This window comes from Pomacea canaliculata, linkage group LG2 (genome assembly GCF_003073045.1).
Source record: "Pomacea canaliculata isolate SZHN2017 linkage group LG2, ASM307304v1, whole genome shotgun sequence".
Lineage (NCBI taxonomy): Eukaryota > Metazoa > Mollusca > Gastropoda > Architaenioglossa > Ampullariidae > Pomacea > Pomacea canaliculata.
Window position 1 is genome coordinate 22,745,738 of NC_037591.1, and position 9,819 is coordinate 22,755,556.

Sequence of the window (9,819 nt, forward strand, 5' to 3'; positions counted from 1 at the left end):
AGGCATTGACAAGAACACTTTTCCGTTTCATGGATTCATGGGAGTGAATGCGATTTACCGATATCGAGTATTATTTTTATGTCGCGTGCCGCTTATGTAACCTGCACCATCTACCACTTGTAACGCCATACATACCAACATGAAACACGAACAGACATAAACCTGATAACTCCTCTGTTTAGAAACCAAAAGTAGTCAAAGCAAAACAAAATTTTGACAGCTTATGAAAAATGAGAGGACTTTCCAACTGGCGAGAGCATCGCCTGACGAGCTGCAATATGGCGGTTTGCTGGCTCCAAGCAGAGCCAGCCTGGGTCTATCCATCAGCTTCAATGACAGGCGCTAATGGGCATGCTTAAAGGACAACACGAGTTACGACTGACTGCTGATAATGACTTTTTTAACCATTAAAACATAATGTAACTTTATAAACATTTGATATATATATATATCGATATAAAATCTTTTTTTTCCCCTAATTTAGCTGCATGCAACATTTACTATTTACTCGCACATGTTCCCGTTTAAGCTACAGGAAAATCTCTTTGTTGTACTGAAAGTCCAAGACTTGCCTGTATTGTATAAGTGACTGAATAACAATCACTTCTGAAATGTTTTGAGAAAAATGTTGGAGTCCGGTGTGGGGACGAAGTTCGCTCGGCACGCTTGAACTACATAGCAGAGTTAATCCACTGGTGTTTGCTGCCATTATTTTAAGAATTTTCTAACTGAATACAAACTCCGAGTGTCGAAGAGAACACTGCAACAGAGTGTCCTCGTCTGTTTTCTGTTATCGAGCATTGAGCATCTTCTGTCTTCGAATTGAGTTCATGCAGATGATGCTATTTTTAGAAATACTTTTTCTCTTGCCTCTTTGTCAAAAATCCCCCCAGAATATGTTTTTGTGATACTTCTGCTCTCCTTCCAGCCATTCTAGCTGAGCTCGTGTTGTCCTGTACGAGGCCGCTGTGCGCTGCACGACACCTAGCGGCTGAGGCCACTGCCCCTGTCACTCCGTGTGATGTGCTGGGCGTGGAGATGAGGAGTCAATGTCAGATGGAGGTACAGGGAATGTCGACCTCCCTCTTCCCCCTTTCTTCTGGGCAGTAAAAGTTCGCCCTTTGACCGAGCGATCCACAAACTCGTCCTTTGACTGTCATAAAGAAAATGATGGAGGATGCTCTCACGGCCCCGCGATAGCTCAGTTGGTAGAGCGGAGGATTGTAGTTGGATGATGATGGCAATCCTTAGGTCGATGGTTCGAATCCGTCTCGCGGGAGTTTATTTTATTTTATTTGCTCATTTATTTTATTTCTTTTCTATATTGGATCATCAATAATTCATGGTTTTGCGAAATGGTAACACTCAATGAAGCAGCCGTTTATTTGCGGGTGTGGCGTGCAGACGGGCTGACCATAAAACAACAGTTATTACTGCTCGTTCTGACGCACAATAATTAAGTGATGGTATTGATAACAGTATAACTACTTGTTACATTAAAAAAATCACCTTGGATCGAATTTTAGTCTCCAGCAACCACACAATAATTAAGTGATGGCATTAAAAGCAATGTAACTACGTCTTACATAAAAAATAGCCTTCGATCAAATTCTAGTCTCCAGCAACAACGACGATCTTTTAATAATATTCCTCCACCACAAACCTCCTCTACCATCAGCAGCAGCTTCTCTACCACCAGCTCTCCAACATCATCAACACCTCGGTTTACACCGCAGCTGTCGCAGTCCACCCGCTTTCTGATCCCCCCGTCCTCCACCCCCATTGTTTACCTGATGGGCGGCTTCATTTCCCTTTTCAATTAACGGCAAACTGATCATTTATTATTTAGCTTTGGTGTCGGCCATTACACCACAGCCTCGCCCACCACAATGTTGGTGGCGCCGCGCTCCTCCCTGCCAGCAGCTTCTTTATAACGCAGTAAGCATCACGTGACCCAGCCAGCGGCGATGTAGAGGATTGTGTTGCAGACAAGTTCTGCTTGACGATCTCCATCATCAGTCCACACATCATAAGATTCGTCGTGTGAGTTTCTCACGGTTGTCACGTCACTTATTAATGGGACAGGCAAACATACACATTGACTAATAACAATACAAACAACAAAAGACACGAACGAACTGGTAAATAAAATACAGACGTATAAACAAGTAACCATAGACACGCGAGAAACAAACTGCGATATACATGAATGGAAAAAACAACAGAAGGTGAAACACAAGCGAACAAGTATACACAAAATACAAACATTTTAATGCATAAATGCACATTCATAAGGACATAAACATAGACATGTAATATGTAAACAAGTATGTATAAACTAATGTATGTAATAATAAATGTGTATGTGTGTGTGTGTGTCAGCCGTTGACTCGACACGGTTGACTGCACCGCTTAATGAAGCAACTTGAAAGCAGTCTTTTTCAACACTTTTTTTTTAACCTGTCCTGCATGTGACTGGGGTATGGGGTGGATGGGGACCCCATGCTGACAGTGAACGTTTTCATTCTTGTCTCCTCAATATCTTTTTTGAGGGAGCGGCTCCCCCCATGCCCCTCCCCCCATGGTTGTTACACCACAACTCTACACAACAACATTAAACTGACTAAAGCATCATCACATCTCGTCTCAGCTTCAAGTGACACACGCAGCAGCACATCTTCTGTCATTAGATGAAGGAACTTATTTAAGGCTAACGATCATCAGCCCGCGATAGCTCAGTTGGTAGAGCGGAGGACTGTAGTTGGATCATAATGGCAATCCTTAGGTCGATGGTTCGAATCCGTCTCGCGGGATTTTTTTTTACTTGTTAACAGATGCAACTTTCTGTTGTTTTTGGAAAGTTTAAAATTCTCCTAAGAAGCTGCACAAGTAGGGAATCAAACTGTGACCCTCGTCAACAGAATTCGAACTATTGTTCCCCAAAACAAGAGGATGACTGGTAACAAGCTTTTATAAAAATCAGTTAAGTGACAGTAAATGTCAAACGATCTTGGGACTGTGAGAAAATGGTGTTAATATGCACGCGCTGGCGTGTTAATAGATGTATATATATAGAGAGATATGTAACGAGTCCTGATCCCTGCTCACCTGAACAGCTTCACTACCACATGCAGACACATTCCTTCACCTCTCTCCACACACCTCCCCCTCGCCCCTTCACCATTTCCATTTACGAGCAGCACAGAAGAGCGGAAGTGAAGGGACTAGGGGCGAGGGCCACTGTAGTCAGACGACGTGATCTCGGGGTCATAGTTAAAATATTTGAGGTCACGACTCGACGTCAGAAACGAGGGCGCCAAGGGAAGGGGGAGGGGCGGAACCAGTGGCTCGCGAGGTGCATGTCCCACCGGTTTGTCAGGTTTTTGAGGAGAGACCGAGCGAGAGACCACCGAAGCCACAGAGCGACGAGAGGGATCGAGTTGAGTGAACAACCACGACCCTCACATCCCAGACCTTAGTACCACCACCGCCGCCGCCGTTTCATCATCATCACACCGCCCTCCTCCTGCTCCTAGATGTCACTTCGTCCGCTAAACGACTTTTCACGGTGGGTCCGTCAATCAAAAGCTATTACCGACGATGGGAGCTATGAAAGTGGGTTGTTCTCGACTACATGTGAACACTTTTAGGGAGGGACACACTGGGGACAGAGACCGCATGTTATGATGTATAATCGGTCTTAGGGGCTTGGCTACTTCGGAGGTAGCTATACAGTCCACACACAGTGACATCGTGTAGGATGAACTTCAGCCCTCCAATCTACCCCCATCTTAGCATCAACACCCGGTATATGGTCAAGCGGACAGAACAAAGGGGATACACCATAGGTTATGGGTTTGACCGGTTATGGGCTCGATATGAATGTCCGGCCTGGTGCACTCGATCATAGATGACACTGTCCCTCCGTCGGACACGACCGAGACGGTGCAGGGTGTTTACACACCAGATAAGATGACACCAGCACCACAGTTTATTTCACTCATAAATCAGAGCGTTAAACGTTCAAACACGAACTTTGCCTCCACCCCAGGAGGGCCGGGTGCGGGGTGGGAACAGCGCTCGTCTCTCTTTCCATTTACCTTCCTGATCCCATCCACAGGAAAATGCGGACGAACTCGGTCGCAGCTTGCTGTGACCTTGACCCCCAATCAACAGTGACTCGCTCTGTCGCGTGAGAGCGCGTGGAGCAATCATGACGTCACGCCACGGTGCACACACCTCGCCGCGGAGACTCTCGCACGCTCTGTGGTAGAGGACTCGAGCACCGACACGCGCTTTTATTGCCTTCTCGCACGCGTGCACGCGCACAAACGACAGCATAAAATGACAGTTAGCATGAGTCATGGGGAATAGAACAAGATGAAAGACAATGATGAATCGGACACCGACTGGTGAAACTACGAATACAAATGTTTACATAGAGTATATATTTGAAAATATGTCGGTTGAAGAGATACGGATCTCTTGATATCTGCTTTGTGTGTGAGTGACAATGTATTTGTGAGTGAGTGTGGGTCAAAGGGTGATTGCCAGAGGACATGACTGCAGTACACAAACACATTCTAGAAAGTCATTTGACGGCGGGTGTGCGTGACACTGTGTCCTACTCAGGTCCCAGGGCCCGCAACTGGGTCAGCATCAGTGCAGGCGGCAGTGACGCCCCCTTGTCCCTCAGTACATGTAGTACAGGCGAGTCTATGATCGTCTGCTACCATCAACAGTTCACCTTCTCTCTTATTCTCATACCCATAGGTCTGCACTGGTGTTCAGTCACTAACAGTGTCAGTGGAAGTGGGAGTTGCAGGTGGGGTGGATGCTGTACCCTATGAAGGGGACCGGACTCGTAAACAACTCTATGTTAAAACAGTGATGTGGATACGAGTGCACTTGTCCTACAGTCTATATTACTTTACTGAATGAAATGTAGATATTGTTACTCGAATTGTACTATTATATACTGGGACAATAATTCACGATTGTAAGTACAAGGGTCCGGAGGGGTCGTCTGCCGGGCCCGGTGCTGGCTCTCGGCGGCCCTGCGTATAGCTCCTTATCTCTGCAGTTCATCTGTCGCACACTCTAAGTGCTCTAGTGCACAGATTTCACATCAGTTATTGCGATCGTCGTGTCTTTTTCCTCGTTTTCCTTATCAAACGTCTGCACATGTGAGCTTGTTAACTAGCCAGAGTCCTATAGCAATGCCAAACTATGTCCGCTCACGCGTAACTTCAAAAGTCAGCGGGAAAACAAACACGATCTGCCCTTCCATGACCAGATGCTCGACCATTAGCAGACGACCATCTTCTGCCTGGGCTGTCACACGATGTAAACCTTTGTCATGCGAGACTGGAATGTAGACCCCTGAACATGTCCGACAGCTGTGACCACCACACAAGTAGGGATGGACACAGCTGTGCGCATTACAGTAACAAGCGCAGACACAGCTGTGACCACCACACAAACAGCACGGACACAGCTATGGCGGTGTGTAGTAGACAAACGCTGGGGCACCAGAGCAAGTCTGAACATGACAGCCCAGCTCATACACAAACACTACAAGTGTGAGAAGCAGGGAAGGCAGAAGAGAAAGAAGACGAACTGGTTGAGTTGCCTCCCTCCACGGTATTGGCAAAGTATAGTAGTTGTCTCCCTTACACTGTGGTACTGTCCCTAAGCTCGCGTTCTCTCAGCTTCACGCGTGTCTCCAAAAATTGTGTCCCTTCCATCCATCTTCTGTCAGGAGCGCCGACCAGCATGCACTAGGAGCACCAGTTTTAAATCGAGACTAAAGTTTGGTCTGTAAAGAACAAGGACCTGGTCAAGCGAGCGAAAACAACGGCACGTGCTTTAAAATACACAAAGTCACCATGGAAACAAATGTCAGAAAAGAAGACAGACGTAGGAAAACAAGGGAAGTGACTGTGGGACAAACATGAGCGCTCCCCACCTCATCCATCTGAACGCCGCTCCAAGGGTTCTTTTGTGCGCGCGCACAAGATTGAACAGGGACGATTTATCATAAAGAAAAGGTTTACAGGAGCAGAAAGCTAAACACCTTCTTAGTAAAGTCTTGTTTTCTCGGCAATTATGCCTCGGTGTGGATCCCTCTTGCTGCGGCGACTGCGCTCTGGGTACACAGAGGTGAGGCAGGCAGACAGAGGACAGCTGCTGAGCACCGTCTCCTGTTTCCTGTCCAGACAGCCACGGCACCACCGTGGGCACTGCATTAAGCGTGACAGGATGAGGGATGGCGAGCAAACGAGGTCACCTGCCTCTCTTACAGCGTCACCTGGCGAGGATGCTGACATGTCCAGAGTGAAGCGAGCGCTTCTTTGACCAGCGATATCCGATTCCCAGGGTTCTCGGTGGAGACCATAGACTTCCTCTTTTCAATAATTTGCATGTCGTAATGCTTTGTTAGAATGAGATGTCCAGTCGACCTACCATGGACAGGAGTTAGCCTCTTTCTCTCGCTCCAGATGTGATCCCTAAGGTCCTTAAAAATATACGGCTGTTCCGTTGAGTGTTACCATTTCGCAAAACCATGCGTAGTCGATGATCCAATATATAACAGAAATAAAATAAATAAGGAAATAAAATAAAATAAACTCCCGCGAGACGGATTCGAACCATCGACCTAAAGATTGCCATCATCAGCCAACTACAGTCCTCCGCTCTACCAACTGAGCTATCGCGGGGCGGTGAGAGCATCCTCCATCATTTTCTTTTTGACAGTCAACGGACGATTTTGTGGATCACGCGGTTAAATGGCAAACATTTACTGCCCAGAAGAAAGGGGGAAGAAAGAGGTTGACATTCCCTTTACCTCCAACTGACATTGACTCCTCATCTCCTGAGATACTCTAGTCTAATGCTATCTCGACTTTACCCAGACATTCAGGTCCAATGATAATGATGATAATGATGTCTATTTGTAATGCGCAGGTATCCATTCAGAAGAATGCTCATTGCGCACAAAAAAAATAAAAAAAGAAGAAAACGATAAAGTGAACAAATATATAAAACACCAGAAAAGTAAAAATAAAGACAGAAGTGTTGCTAGGTTGTTTAAGTCTGTCTTAAATAAACAGATGGGTCTTCAGTCTTTTTCGAAACGTGGTTGGTGAGGTCCACCCTGCTCTATGCCCTCAAACCAGCAACGAGGCTCTCAAACCTTAACATTGAGCGATTCCTTCCAGCCAACCACAATGCCAGAAGAACCTCATCTTGACAGATGCCCTCACATCTTAACCATGTCAAGTAACCTAAAACCATCCTTGATAGAGTGGTATATCATGGGCAACGGCTTGTGGAGTGTGATAACGACAACGATAACCTCAGAGACGGGAAAGACAATAGAAAAGCTGGTAGACGCCTTCTAGAACTTTCACGATTTTTCCCTAACCAATTAGGATGGGACAGGTATCCTCTCATTTCTGAATGTGCTCATAGCTAATATTATTACATTTTGTACTAACAGGATCACGAGCATAATGTATTAACAGTGATGGTTAATTACATTGTCATCACTACTTTTGTTGTTTCCCCTAGTTTATTGCTTCCCCTTTTCTAGATGAAGCTCCGTCGCCAGGTTCTCGTTGGTGCAAGAGAACGCCATAGAAACCGATTTCCTTTCGCACTCCTTGCTAAGAAGTATTCAAGCAAAGCTGTGGGTTTACCCTCGGGTAATGACGATCGAGAAGTTGCTTGAAGAACTAGCAACGCTGTAACAATTACTGGCGCCGCCCTAGCAACGACTGCATTCCCACAATAGACAAACTTTGAAAAAAAAAATACCAACTCCGACACAATCATTATTTGCAATGGGTCACGGGTGAGATTGTACTTTCTATGGGCGTTGTCTTAAAGCACGTGAAGAATGGTAGACAGCATCCACACACACACAGCTCTTCACTCTCTCTCTCTCTTCTCTCTCTCAATTTCGCTTCACCAATCAGTAACAAGAAGCAGACGGCAGCTAGAATAATCACGTGAGAATGATGTCAATTTTTAGCCGGTCTGTCGATTCCAGTGTACACGGGGTGGGAAGGAGGGGTTAGAGGAGTGGGGGAACACAGCGAGTAATGGCGGATAATTACGTCACCCAGCAGAGGATGAGAACCACGGATGCTGGCAGACAGGAGGAAGTCGAGGTCGGGTAGGGAAGACAGATCGAAGATCGATTGGGGAACAACTGTGCTCTGGTTATGCAAATTAACCCGGGCTGAGTGACACTTCGTTTCAGCGCACGATGATGACAAACATGGAGAAAATGGGAGTCACATAGTAACGCATTTAATCTAATGACAAACGCTGGTGAATCCGACATTGGGGTCGAGGGGGGAGAGAGAGAGACAGACACACAAAGAGAGGGAAACTCAGATGCTTCATATAAATGTTGCTAAAAATAAATGATTCACCTAGGATGGTGCCATTGCTCTGGTAATCGTTTTTAGCTGAGATTTATGCTTCCACTCAATGAAATTAATGAAACGATGTAGAGGGAATATAATTTAATAATAATAATGTATGTTAGTTCAGTTCTGTTCTACAATATAAGACTTTCCAAGACATCTTTCCAAAGCTTGTTAGAGAAATGTTGCCGGTCCTGGACATTAGTCCCAGCCTCTAGTCGATATGATTACCAACATCGTTCGAGAGTGCGGTTGTGAACAAAAGTAATACATACATCAGACTCTGAGGTGTGCTGGTGCTTTTTATGGACAAGATGAAACAAGAGGAAAAGCATCCTTGTACGACCTGAGACTTGAGACATGTCGCGGACTGAATGATTTGTAAACATTCACATGAAACCACTTAGCTACACGTGCGAGGGCGCGCGCACACACACATACTAGTGACTTTAATATGTTGTCATAGGGTGTATTTATTTTATATTTTATATTTTTTTTTATAAAGTTTTTATTCAGTAAGTACAATTCACAGGGTGTATTTATTGTCTTTAGAGTTCATTCACTGAGGGTAACAGATTTCTGCACAAAGCAATTGCAATGCAAAAAAGTTGTTAATGTTATGAATGAGAATTATACACCGGACATTTTTTAAGAGCAAAAGAATCGGTCTCTGTCTCTCTGTTGTGTGTGTGTGTGAGATACCTTCAATGTTATTGACTTTGTCATAATAACACAGTGTGTGTGTGTGTGACAAGCTGCGACAGAATAAAAATCCGACATATAAGAATGGACACATGCAAATATATTTGTGACCATCAGGTATCAAAGATCTTTTGTCCATTTTCACTCATACTTTGGCGTGGGGAGAATGGTTCTATCTAACAAATAATTAGCAGACATATAAGCACATAAGATAACACTCCTACTTCTACATATTCTCATCGCCATGACACCTTTAACCAACGCAAAACGATGCGTACACAAATTTCGTTCTTGTTTTTCTTGCACGACAAAGTTATCACAGAAATAATTTAATTTTTAGTCTGTGGTTTCAGTACATTCGCTCTTTGTGTTAGAAGTTGGGAGGACGATGTGTGAGTGTGTGAGGGAGAGTTTTCTCAAAAAATTAACAGAAGCTGCGGTGAGTTTTCTGAGGCAGCTCCTTGTGGGTCTTTGCCACGCCTTCATCACTGTTACCTCCCTTTGGCGAAAAAAACACTTTCCACCAGTTTTTTTTTCTCTCCCTATTTCGTCCTGCCGCTCCCATCCCCTCCCCCTCACGCTTCTTTCTTCTCTTCTACACGAGCCTAGAGTTCTGTGGCCTTGCTTAGCACAGAATGTAATTAGACTGTATTTGTATCAACCTCTCTCCAGCGTGACTCCG

The 9,819-nt window shown here is 45.1% G+C and overlaps 3 non-coding genes across 3 annotated transcripts; 2 read left to right on the top strand and 1 right to left on the bottom strand.

Moving 5' to 3' along the window:
- The first annotated feature begins 1,190 nt into the window (after positions 1-1,190).
- Trnay-gua lies at positions 1,191-1,279 on the top strand. Its single transcript is given in 2 exon segments — positions 1,191-1,227; positions 1,244-1,279. It is a non-coding gene; the product is annotated as a tRNA-Tyr (tRNA).
- A 1,445-nt stretch (positions 1,280-2,724) lies between these two features.
- Positions 2,725-2,813, top strand: Trnay-gua. The gene is given in 2 exon segments: positions 2,725-2,761; positions 2,778-2,813. It is a non-coding gene; the product is annotated as a tRNA-Tyr (tRNA).
- A 3,817-nt stretch (positions 2,814-6,630) lies between these two features.
- Trnay-gua lies at positions 6,631-6,719 on the bottom strand. The gene is given in 2 exon segments: positions 6,631-6,666; positions 6,683-6,719. It is a non-coding gene; the product is annotated as a tRNA-Tyr (tRNA).
- Between the last annotated feature and the right edge of the window lie 3,100 nt (positions 6,720-9,819).